Source organism: Candoia aspera, chromosome 3, assembly GCF_035149785.1.
Source record: "Candoia aspera isolate rCanAsp1 chromosome 3, rCanAsp1.hap2, whole genome shotgun sequence".
Taxonomy (NCBI): Eukaryota; Metazoa; Chordata; class Lepidosauria; order Squamata; family Boidae; genus Candoia; species Candoia aspera.
The window spans coordinates 183013693-183026924 of record NC_086155.1 but is presented as its reverse complement, the minus strand read 5'-3'; positions in this window follow the sequence as shown (position 1 = coordinate 183026924).

The window sequence follows — 13232 nt, the reverse complement described above, 5'->3', positions numbered from 1 at the left end:
TACTTTGAGGAAACTTGAGAAAGCAACAGAGGCAGGCAGAAAAAGGACAGGCAAGTGGGAAGACCCTGTACTTACACTTGCTTGCAAATAGAAAGAGAGCAGGGAGGATTTGGGGAGGACTGGGTGTAAGCAGAAGAGGTAGCAAGTGCACGAACACCCCAAAATCAGTAGCAAATCAAAGTTCTTTGAGGGCCAGAAGTAGCTCACAGGTTCCAGATTCCTCATAGATGAGCTAGAATATAGAGGGGAAAACTATTGGCAAGCTGTGCTTGAATCTCTATGGCTCTTAGTATGGAGTAATAGAAGAAGGTACTCAAGGAGATATCCAAAGAACTAGACATTTTTATCCATTCCGTCAAGACTGTTACTAAATATAACATCAACTTCATTATCAAGGCTTTATTCATCAGCATGTCTCTCTGCACGGTAATGCTGTAGTTGCTAGATACATAGAAACAAATAATGTTATACAAAAAGATTTCAACCTCCATGTCAAGACTTTCTCTCTCTCTCTGGTTTGCTTAATAATCTCCTAATTCAAATCATATATATAAAAAGCCTATTACCAGTCCCACTTTTGCTCAAGTGATACAGAACATGATATAAACTTCAAATTAGTAAACCAATGCTAAGTGGAATAAAATTCATGGTAAACATTCCATGTGTTTTAAGGGAGAATGTAGCCATTACAGGTAGGGAACACAGAGCTTCAAGTTATGAGATTTTAGGTATGGAACCAGGAGATGAAGAGTATGTCATAGAATCACCCTTTTAACAGTGGAATCTTATCACTTTAAGTAGGAAAGTGCTGAGGGAGCGAAAAAAATGGTAACAGTTTAGGAAGGATATAAGTACTAGAGCTGTGCAAAGCAGTGCTTTTCCACACTGAGGCATTCTCTTAATGCAGACCATTGCAGGAAGAGTCCAATCTGAGACAGCGCCTCAGCTCAGAAATTCAGTTGCTCCAATCCGATGCCTCAAATGCCAACTGCTTTACTCCAGTGGGAAGGTGCACCTGCACGTCAGCTCTGATAAGGTGCTGCATCTATGGTGCTGCTGCTTCAGATGACTGCTTCAATCCAGGTTTGTCGAACCAAAATGAGATCTGCTCAAGTGGACACAAATGGCCTTTTGAAATGCTCCCCCAGATCTGCAGGCAAAGGACTTGGGTGGATGATTTCTCTAGGGAAGGAGATATTTTCTAACTGTTTCTCTCCTTAAGTAGTCACAGCTAATTCTTTCACTAACAAAGCAGCAAAGAAAGATTTTTTTTTTCATGAAGATTATGCTGGGAATGTACTGAAATGGGAAGAGTCAGGAGGGCGGCTGGCTGCTAGAGTGAAGGTTAATTAAAGGCAAGACAGTCACAGACACCTATGATGTCCACCTAATGATTAAAGAAGTATGTGACACTTGTTCCATGAGAATTTAACTGCAATTTTCTTTACCTTAAAAAAAACAAAAGCAAATTATCTTTCATTATATTTCATCAAACTAAATGAGAACTGGTAGGAAAAAATGCAGGACAAGTTCTCTGCCCAAGATTGATCAATATAGGTATACAGAGTCCATGGCAGGTGTTGTCAGACCCAAAATAAATGCACTATGTCCAATCTGTGATGTCTCATGTGGGATCAAAAATTATTATTGAGCCAATAATACTGCGCATTGCACTGAACTGCTGCCTTCTGCCTCCCAATTAAGAATGGAAAAGCTGTTAGAAAGATGAGTGTGTATTTCTTCCCAAAGCTAACAATAGTCCACAGGGACACATCATGCAGCCATTTGCCAATGCATGGGAACCAGATGAGGTATGAGTCATCAGAAGGTGTAGAGAAGCATCACAAATGTTGACACTGAACACAAAGAGAAATGAGGAATAATTTTGAAGCAGAGCAGCTAAACAAGCGACAGACTGTAATGTCTAGCAAATACTGGGAAATGGAGATAAGGGGTGGCTGGGGTGTGTGTGCAAAAATAGACAAATATTTTGTGGGAAGACACAATAAAGGCAAATATTGGTGGGAGAAAAACAAACAAAAAGCCTCCCAACAATTGAAGCTCTGAAGAAAACTTCTGAAAAATGAAATCTTGGAAAAATAGCAGATGATTAGGCAAACAGAAATTGAGGAAATAGTGGGAGCGAGAGAGATCAGGAAACGAGGGGTTCTAATTTATAAGCAAAGCAGTCTTCTCAAACTTAGTGCCATCCAGAGGCACTAGACTATAAGATTTGATTGGCTTTCTTGGTTGGGGATCCAGGACTTGTAGGGGCTGTGGCTAGGATAAATCTGAAGCAGACATTTTTATTATTATCATGATTTATTGATAGATGACTGATTATGTGCTATCAAGTTGGTGTCAGTTCTTAGTGACTACATAGACAGATTTTCTCCAGGATGATCTCTCCTCAAACTGGTCCTTCAGATTTTCCAATAGTGCACTCATAGCCTCTGTAATTGAGTCAATCCACCCTGCTGCTGGTCGCCTTCTTCCTCTTTCCTTCCACCTTTCCCAACATTATATTCTTTCTGTTGGCAGAGTGCTAGGAAAGCATTTGGCCCAGGAGAGATCAGAAAAGTCACACACCAGGCATTTCTATAAAAATAATTTTATTTACAGAAAGCAAACATATTTAAAAGGCTGTTTGCTGAGAGGAGAGATTTCTCTCAGCTGCATATTCTCTGCAAGCCTACACAGAAGGGAAACTGAAACTAAAACAAGTCCAGGCAAGTTCTTCCCCTTAGGCAATGTAACCATTAACACGTGAAAAGGGAACAATTAAATTCAACCTCTTCACCCGGCCAAAATGATTAGTTACCATAGTAACCTTAATCTGTAGTAGAAAACATATTAACACTTTCTTCCTGCTTCTTCAAAATCCAACTTTTGCTTCCATAGAGTGTCACATGGGAAACATGGCAAACCATTGCTTGAAAAATTCTGATCTTTGTAGATATAGACACATCCTGGCATCAGAATAACTTTTCCAAGCCATTCATGGCTTTTTAAAATCAAGTTTTAGTCTGCAACCTAATTGTTGACTGCTGGTTCCTTTACTGTTGGTAGTCAATCCTAAAAGGAAGAAGCTGTCTACCACTTCAATATTTTCATTGTCAATTCTAAGGCTGGTTGCTGTACCTATTTTCAATAATTTGGTCTTCTTTATACTGTTGGGATGCTATGCACATTTCTTTTTTTTCAGACTGATTCAGAAATCTGAATTAATCCAGCCAATTTAAAACTTAAATGTGGACTTCCAAATCTTAAATTTTGGAGTAAATTGAATGTATCAATTAGATCAATTTTCTGAATCAAATTCAAATAAGCAGATCTTGCCTGTTTTCAGAGGTCTACTTTTCAAGTGCAATTATGTTACTACTTTATTCAACTTGTGGTTTTGTTTGTTTGGCTTTTTGCTGCACAATAATGGAGGATTTTGGCCTGTAATCCTGCCCAACTTTTATTTTGCAGGACAGATTTTTGGGCTGTCATGCTGTAAGTCTTGATGCAGGGACCAACCAGAAGAACAGGGCCATTAGATAGTTGCCCATTCCAGGAAGAACATCATAAAGTGGAAATCAGCCTGGTCTTAGCCACCAGCCAGAGAATGAACTGTTGTAGGTACTGATGTGTCAATCAATATGAATCTGGTCCATTCTGCTGCTTTTGTTTTCAGACCATTCATGATATTTCAGATGGATTTTTAATATATGTATATGTGTGTGTGTGTGTGTGTGTGTTCACAATTTTCCCTAACAGATAGGCTTTCATCTGCAAATTCTTCCAATGGACATGATTTCTAACCTGATATAGAATTATGAGGAAGAATTTGTTTAATTTGGTTTAATGAGAATTTGTTACATATTTTCCTCAGCGTAGGTTTTTTAAATAAATTCTTTAACAATGGCCTTTATTTATTTAAACAACCAACCAAAATACAATAGAAAAAAACAGCAAAACAAGAATACATTACATTACATTACATTTAGGCTCCTCATACTTACTGTATGTATACGGTTTTACATCACAAGTTCAGTATAGGATTGCCATTTTAATACTAATCATCCTTACATACTCTATGCCTGTAAGCAACCTATTCATAAGTTGCATCTTTCCAATGCTGAAGGATTAGTCTCTTAGCAATAAGGAGCAATACAATCTACTTTTTGCATACACAATTCTTTTACAATAATACGTTGTTTTTCTTTTTGCATCAGTCCTGGGATTACAGAAATAAGCAGGAAAAAAAGTCATGCTGGCGTTTATCACCAGCTGAACAAGCAAAGACTAGCAGATAATTTTCATTTGGCTGCAAATCCCCTTCAATACCATTTGATCAAAAGGCAGATTACCACCATATAGAGTCTGGTGATAATAGTGTCCTGCTTTTTTTCTCTACCACTTCTCATTTAACTTGTTGAAAGACATTTGCTTTTGACGTTTATTTCGTAGAAGAATTTCAGGATATGGCAATATCAAGGTTATTTAACAAGTTGGCCATTGTACAATAATTTCTCCAGTGGTCTGTAGTCTACTTGGCTTGCCACACTTTAATTAATTCCCAAAGGAAGACATGAGGAAGGATCTCCTCTCTCCCATGGAGTTTGGGAAGTGTGAGCATCTACAGAGGCTTTGGGAGAGATGGAAAACTGAGGAACAGAAAAGAAGAGGCTCAATAGAATTTTCTGCCATCTTCAACAATAAAGTAAGTTCACCAAGAGAAATTTGGAAAACAAGATAGAAAACCCACTCTCAAACAGCCTGAGATTGAAGTAGAGAAATAGAAACCTCTTTAGTGGGAGGGGCATTCTATGTGAGAGAAATTGCTAGACAGCGATATTAATTGCTATCAAGATCCAATTAAGAGATGAAGTAGGAAGAGAGGTAGAACTCAGTTTCCCTTTGTGGCAATTTGATCCTCCACAGAAAGTCACTACGTCAAGTGGCCCACTATTTCTGTCCATCTTCTTCCAACCAGGCATTGCCATTACGCTGCTTCACTAAGTAACTGAAGAAGCTGCACACGTAACTGAAATGAAGGATGGATGAGCATTGCTCAAGCTGACCTTTGCTTGATGAAATGTTTTTGCTGCAGATAAAAAACCCATCTTTGACAAAATAATCAGAAACTAATGGATTTAAAAAGCAAGCTAAAAAATGTGAATGGGTCACTGAAATTATGAAAACTAGCACGATCTCCTCTAATCAGCTGAGCTAGATTTTAAAGAAACAATGGAAAGAAATAAGTCAAAAGTAATAATACCTGGCTTACATCCATAGGTCATAAATCAGAGGCATTTGATGGTGCCATAATAGATTTTTGTAACATTTCAAGAGCTACAAGGGCTAACTCTGAAATCCTAAAGTATGACATATTATCCAAAGCTCAAATTAATTACAACATGTAAAGCTGGAGGGAAAGACATTGATGATAAGCTACAAAGACTCTAAACTATATGTGCAGTGCTGACTGTAGTCAATATTTTATGTCAATACAGAAGATGTTAGAACTGTAAATCATTGTATGAGGCAATGTAATATTGCAGCCAGCAACAACAACAACACTATATTGAAAATATGTCGATGACTTGAGAAGGTATATTTTGTGGTTTGTTTGGTTTTTAATGTGTTTGAAGGAATGAAATGCTGCAGTTTACAGGCTGGATCTGGCTGTATGAGTTTTTTTTTTTTAATCAGAGCATTGCTTATCTGCCTCTATTCTGACTCCGATAATGGAGTTCCTATAAAGTTGTATTCATTTTGCAAGGGATGATTTGAAAACATAATAAAATATGGGTAATTGAGAGGTATTTATGGACTAATGTGATGATCAAAATCTAAACTCCCTAAGAATTCTTATCACTGAGTGTTCTGTCATGAATGAAATTAAACAATAGGTCAGAAGATGCTAGATGAACCCAGATACTCATCAGCCTAACTATCTGATGAAATAAAACCAATTTGAGGCTAAGATTGAATACCATCAAAGAAAAAAAAAGATCTACAGAGAGGGGGAAATGAGAGTGTTCGTAGGAAGATCTGTAAGTGCACAGTGGTTTAGATATCCTGGAGGCAAATCAGATCAGAGCATTATAGAGTTGGAAGAGGACTTTGAAGCCATGAAGTCCAACTCCCTGCTCACTGCAAAAATTAACCTGTTTTGCAAATAAATTGAAAGTTATTGATAAAGCTTTTATATCAGAGTTACAGTATGTTGTAAAAAATGCCCCCCGTATAAAATAAACTTGTGGCAAAAATTTCCAAAGTTTTTCTACCCTAGTAAAAAAGACTTCTTATTTGTCTCCCACAGGTTGCTGTAGAATTGCGATTTTTGTTGTGAGGTGGCAAAGGGTACTCATGTCTCTTTTTAATCCACAGCTCTCCATCACTGCTCAGGCTCCATGGCTGTGGATGGCTCCATGGCGGACACATTTCCTGATCTGAAAAAAATCCAGTGGGAAGAATTTGCACATCTTGTCTTCTCTTGTATTTAAGGGAAATATGAGGGGTCTGGAAGATTGCAGACTGCTTGTGATGTAGTTATACAATGAAAGAAAAGATCCATATGTATAGATAAACCTCAGCTACTTCATAACTAAAATTGATTTAAAAATCTACACCCTACCTATGGAAATTTTGTTCTTGTCTTTGGGGGATTTTTTTTTTTTACATGAAATTGAAATAGAATGGTTCAGTGAGTCAAAGGCAGCCTGTGTAGATGTGTTGGTGTCCTTTTCCCTTAGATATCCTGTGACACCCAGAACCTAGCTGATTTGAAAAACAGCCATTTCATCTTAAATTGTACTGTTGCTACATACTATAGTGAGAGACCATGATTAAAAACAGGTTTTGAAAGCATTGCGTAGCATGAGTGCATAGAGCATAGATATATTGGTGGTTTCTAGCTACTCTAATTAAAAGTACCATACCAACTTTCAGAAAAAGCATTTCTTTGAATAATTGTGGCAGATGTCACCAATGCATCTTCCTCCAACATCACCTGAAGAATTCATCTGGCCAGTGTTATTAGAAAGCATGTGACCCAGATATCCAGCTGGTGGGCTGATTACTTCTTTTGCTTTATGCATTTCCCCTTTGGATCTCTGTCAGTAGGAAGATGTTTCCAAATAAGCTGCTGAATAATTCTTGTTGTTTATTCGTTTAGTCGCTTCCGACTCCTCGTGACTTCACGGACCAGCCCACGCCAGAGCTTCCTGTCGGTCGTCAACAACCCCAGCTCCCCCAGGGACGAGTCCGTCACCTCTAGAATATCATCCATCCACCTTGCCCTTGGTTGGCCCCTCTTCCTTTTGCCCTCCACTCTCCCTAGCATCAGCATCTGCTCCAGGGTGTCCTGTCTTCTCATTATGTGGCCAAAGTATTTCAGTTTTGCCTTTAATATCGTTCCCTCAAGTGAGCAGTCTGGCTTGATTTCCTGGAGGATGGACTGGTTTGATCTTCTTGCAGTCCAAGGCACTCTCAGAATTTTCCTCCAGCACCACAGTTCCAAAGCATCTATCTTCCTTCGCTCAGCCTTCCTTATGGTCCAGCTCTTGCAGCCATATGTTACTTCGGGGAATACCATTGCTTTAACTATGAGGACCTTTGTTGTCAGTGTGATGTCTCTGCTCTTAACTATTTTATCAAGATTTGTCATTGCTCTTCTCCCAAGAATTAAGCGTCTTCTGATTTCCTGACTGCAGTCAGCATCTGCAGTAATCTTTGCACCTGGAAATACAAAGCCTTTCACTGCCTCTACGTTTTCTCCCTCTATTTGCCAGTTATCAGTCAAGCTGGTTGCCATAATCTTGGTTTTTTTGAGGTTTAGCTGCAAGCCAGCTTTTGCACTTTCTTCTTTCACCTTCATCATAAGGCTCCTCAGTTCCTCTTCGCTTTCAGCCATCAAAGTGGTATCATCTGCATATCTGAGATTGTTAATGTTTCTTCCAGAGATTTTAACTCCAGCCTTGGATTCCTCAAGCCCAGCTTGTCGCATGATGTGTTCTGCGTACAAGTTGAAAAGGTAGGGTGAGAGGATACAGCCCTGCCGTACTCCTTTCCCAATCTTAAACCAGTCCGTTGTTCCGTGGTCTCTTCTTACTGTTGCTACTTGGTCGTTATACTGATTCTTCAGGAGGCAGCCAAGATGACTTGGTATCCCCATACCACTAAGAACTTGCCACAATTTGTTATGGTCCACACAGTCAAAGGCTTTAGAATAGTCAATCAAACAGAAATAGATGTTTTTCTGAAACTCCCTGGCTTTTTCCATTATCCAGCGGATATTGGCAGTTTGGTCCCAATTCCTCTGCCTTTTCTAAACCCAGCTTTAAAGTCTAGCAAATGAGAAGTGAACAGAAAGTAGATCAGGATTTACTACTAAGCCTCTTGGTGGTCTGTAGGTCAGCAACACTTTCCTATTCAAAACATTTTTTAAACGTGACAGCAGACAGCATCCCCCCGTTTAAATCTGGCAATGAAACTTGGGAGCAGAGAGAAGTATATTTGTGTGTGAAATTTAAGTCGCTCACTGCCTTGCCACAACTGAATCTGCCTGTTCAGTACAAACTTCTCATGAAGGCCTGCTGAGAATCCCCCTCACCCACAATGAGCAGTATGTGGGGCATGAGGTAGATGGCAGGCCTTTTCTCTAGTGGTCCCGGCCCTTTGGAACTTGCTTCCCTCAGAGCAAATAAAACAACTTTATTCCACAATAACCTATAGTTATTATGTAAAGAAGATCTTTTGGAAATGGTACAAATCACCAACAAAGAGGATTGTTATCTTCCCTGTGTTTCCAGGGAGGTTTTTATTATCCAATTTCACAAATTTACTTTATCTGATGTTATCACTTATCACTAAACCTATCCTATATCCTATTCCTATACTAATTGCTTTGTGCCTATGTGTGTATCTAATTCCTGGAAAGTCTTATAAACAGTTCTTTTCTCCCTTTGCCTGAACAATAACAAAATCTTTAGCCTCCATTTAGCCACTGTGTCATATGGTTTTTAGTGGCCTGGTATGGCTGCCATTGTGCTGGAGAGAGAAGGAGAGAGAAAAAGGGAGAAGAAGCTCAAATCTAGCCTTTAAGTGCAGGTGCAATGTCACACAGGCTGATGAGTTGAACTGGCTGCTAGCCAGGATTGATGTGGGGCAGATGTAGACAGCATTCCTACTGGTCCAGCCATGTATATAAGTGTTGGGGGCTAGGGAAGCAAATGTTGCTGAGGCACATGCTGCTGGTCTAACCCAAAATTAGAGGGAGAGAGAGAGGGAGAAGAGAGAAAACAAGGCCTATAAAGACTGTTGTAGAAGGGAGTGGCTGGAGAGAAAAGTTGGAGAGTAAAGTTGATGTGAGTGTGCAGAGCAGTTGTTGTTCCCAGATTGGAGAGAGAGAAGAAAAGTCAGTGGATGGCTTCCCTGGAGGAAGACAAGCAAAGTCCTAGGGAGATGGCATCTTCACCCAAGATACAAAACAGGAAGAAGGGAGATGACTGGCTATGGACAGAGAGTCTGAGTCTTTGGCAAGGCCCTAGTCTCTGGGGAAGGACTGGGAAGAAACCTACTGAGAGAGGTTCATCCCCCTGTTGGAAGAAATTAAGATCCACTCCCTGCCCTCCATGTTGTCTTCCCCCAGAACACTGTTTCCCTGCAATATTGCCTTCTCCTTGAGCAAGGTAAAGATTAAAGGTTACAAAATACAATGAGTTTGATGCAAAAAGGAGATGCCAGAGATTAATATGTAAAAGGAAGCCCAACTGTTTAAACAAAGGATTCCCTTCTGATTCAATCAGAAACCTTGGAACACAAAGGGCTGCTCATTCACAGACTTTAGCAGAACCCATTCAGGTAAACCCAGCCAAACAGATCTCCATAATTCAATCACAAAAGATTCCTTCCAAAGTGAACATTCCAAGCTAGTAGACAAAGCCACAGCCCCGCAGGGAACCCAGACGACCAGGTCAGCAGAGGGCCAAACCACAGAATGCCCCGTCTCTGAAATCCGGGAAACTACACTTTTCTCAAATTCCTAGGAGGTGGGAACACCTTTGCATAGCAGTAGCCTAGCTCTCCTACATAAAGGGCTTGTGGGGGAAATACAGGTGTGGCCACCTTCCAACCAGCATACCTTGTACTCTGTATATGCTCTTGGGAAAATAAACCTTCAACCTCTGTTCCAGCAACTGCCTGTGTCTTTTCATTCCTGGTTCGGGATGAACCCTGGTAAGAATTCCTTCTAACACCCCAATGGATACATACAATGGTCAGCTGAGTGGATCCAAGGAAAGGAGATGAGTGGTGCTGAGCACACCCATTCTTAAATCCAGCTCATTCCTTCCTTTTACTCTCTTTTGATAATGCCACAAACAGAGAGGGAGAGGGAGTGAAGGGGGAAGAAGTGAAGCATTTAGGAGGATAGTTAAAGGGGAATGGTCTCTGAGAGAGAGACTCAGGAAGAAACATGACACTGGGTGGAAGCCGGGATCTTGTAAATACCTATTGTAAATAGTTTTGCTGTGTATAGTAAAGAAGAAGCATAAAAGTCTCCACTCTCCTGGTTTTTCTGTGCCATGTTTATAACCCTAAATACACATCCAGTTCTAAAAGAACCCAGTCACACCGTGACAGCCACCTTGAAGTTAGTTGGCTTCTATTGCTGTCAGCTGCTGTCAGCTATTGTTGAAGTGTTGGCTTTGCACAATCTTCCAGTCTCTGTTGGTGGGGGCAGAAAGGGAAGGTGCTTAAACAGCTGCTGGCTGGTGGTGGGCTGTCAGCGCCTCTGCAGAAGGGGACAGGCTTCTGGGCTCTGCTTACAGCAACCATGTATTTTATTACAGCCATTGGCCAATGAACAAATACAATAACATCCAAAACAAAATCAGATTTTAGATAAATAAAATTAGCTTGTCAAAATCATTATAATTTGTGGAATTGTGTGAACACTTTTGAGGTTTAAAATAACCTGGGTTTTTTAAAAAGTCTGCTTGGCTGTTTGGTGACATAGAGAGATTGTATTCTCCAGGCAAGCCTAGAGGGAGGGGATTAATTCCCATTGAACTGAATAGCGATTGTTCTGTAAAGTTATTTTTGCATTTATGTTCCTATGTAAATCTGGTTGCAGATCCTCATGGTTGTTGTTCTAATGCAAGAGGTAAAATAGAGCTGTTCTTAACATTGGTTCTGAATTCAAGTAACACTGTAAAGTTGTATTGTCTCTTCATAACTAAAAGTGTCTTGGGACTTGCTGGATCTCACTCTCTCTCTCATTCTCTCTCTCTCTCTCTCTCTGTGTGTGTGGAAACACACCCAGGTGTTCTGCTGGTGGGAGAGTTAGGAGTAGGCTTGGCTGAAGGAGGGTTGGATTTGAAACAAAGTAGTTTCTTGAACTTAGGAGTAGCCACCATGTAAAAACAGACACCGTTGTCTCTCACACATAGTGCCTGAGCTGACAGAGAGACAATAGATAGTATAGACCAGTGTTTCTCAACCTTAGCAACTTTAAGATGTATGGACTTCAACTCCCAGAATTCCCCTGGGAAAGGAATACAACAGGGTTGTATACTCTCACCCTACCTATTCCTGTAGGTGATGACCAACAGGAAGCTCTGGCGTGGGCTGGTCCATGAAGTCACGGACAGTTGGAAGTGACTGAACTAATAAACAACAACAAAGGTTGAGAACACTGTTACAATAAAGCTGAAAGAGCAACACACATTCCAAATAAAAAATAATCTTACACAATATTTCTAACTAAACTTGCTACCTATTCCACAGAGACAAAGAGATCACTGCAGCATTTGTTTCCTACTGGTTCCCCTGGACTTCCCAGGTTGTTGTAGATGAATCCTTAAATCAGAGGCTCAGGAGAACAATGTTGCTTCTCTCCTGTTAACCAGCCTTGGTTCCCAAATTCTAGATGCTTTTCAAAAGGGCACAAAAATTTTCCCCTGCAGGAGAAAGGAAGGGTTTCAGAGGATCTGCTAGTTGCTTATATGTCAAAACCCATGTGTTTTTGTCTGAGATGGAGAAGATGTGTGTTCCCTGTCTGATAAACAGCTGAAAGTCTGGAATACTGTGAAAGCAGGTTGGCTTCACAACAAAATAATTCCAGACACATAAACAAAAGAACATGCAAAATTCCAATGAATTTTAATGAATTTTTAAAATCATCACAACAAGTTTGCTGCCCCTGATTTAAAATTAAAATTCTGTGACAACTGGGGGAAAAGGAATTTCCTAATGCTACTTTCTATCAGCATGGATGCTACATACCTTTTTCTGGGTAAGTGCATGCGATATGCTGGAGTATTTGCCTCCTTTTCCACTTCCTGCTTGAATGATATAAATCAAACTGGCATATATCTACTCATTCAATAACTATATTGAGCCATATCTTAATGCACTGATCTTAAGCAATATTTAAAGTAGCTGTACATTTAACATAGTAATATACATTAAACCTGGTTTCTTTCTTATTTTGGAAATTGATTGTATTACCAACACTGACAGCTGTGATCCAGTTATTACTTCAGTAAGATATGCATAAATACTCTAAAATAGTATCTGTCTCTTTTTGCATAGTTTCCAAAACATCTCTCAGACCACAGCACCTGGAACTGAAGTTAATATGCAGGAGAAGAAACAGAATAGCATGTCTGAAAATTGTATAATCTTACATTACTGCCTAGAGGTCCACTGAAAAATGTGGTCTTGTTTGTGCTAGTTTGGAGAGAGAAAGGGGTTGCCTCTGAGGATTCAGGACCTGCCATCACAGAATAGATGCATTTGAATTATACCACTGTTCTTGGAAAAGGCAACATTTAGAGAAGGATAATGCAGCTACCACACATGGCTTTAGATTCTTTCCCATCTCCCATTTTCCATGAAATACAAAGCAAACCTCAATCCTGAATTCAATCAGCCAAATAAAATAAAATAACCAAGCAGCTTCATTTTGCAAATAATACAACTATAGTTTCTTAAAATTCAAACCTTCAGCCAACTGAAACTGATATTAGTTATTAAAAATACTATTCCAAAGATAAGTTACTTACACATGTGCTAAATAGATGTGATTATCTTCAGAGAAAATGGTAAAGCCTTTTTATTGCATGTAAAATAAGGCATGAACTCATTCACAGAACAGATTAGAATGAGTAGTTCTAACAGGCTTGAACTGGGAACATAGTTTGAACTGAACCAGGGCAAAAAGTGCCAGAAACTGG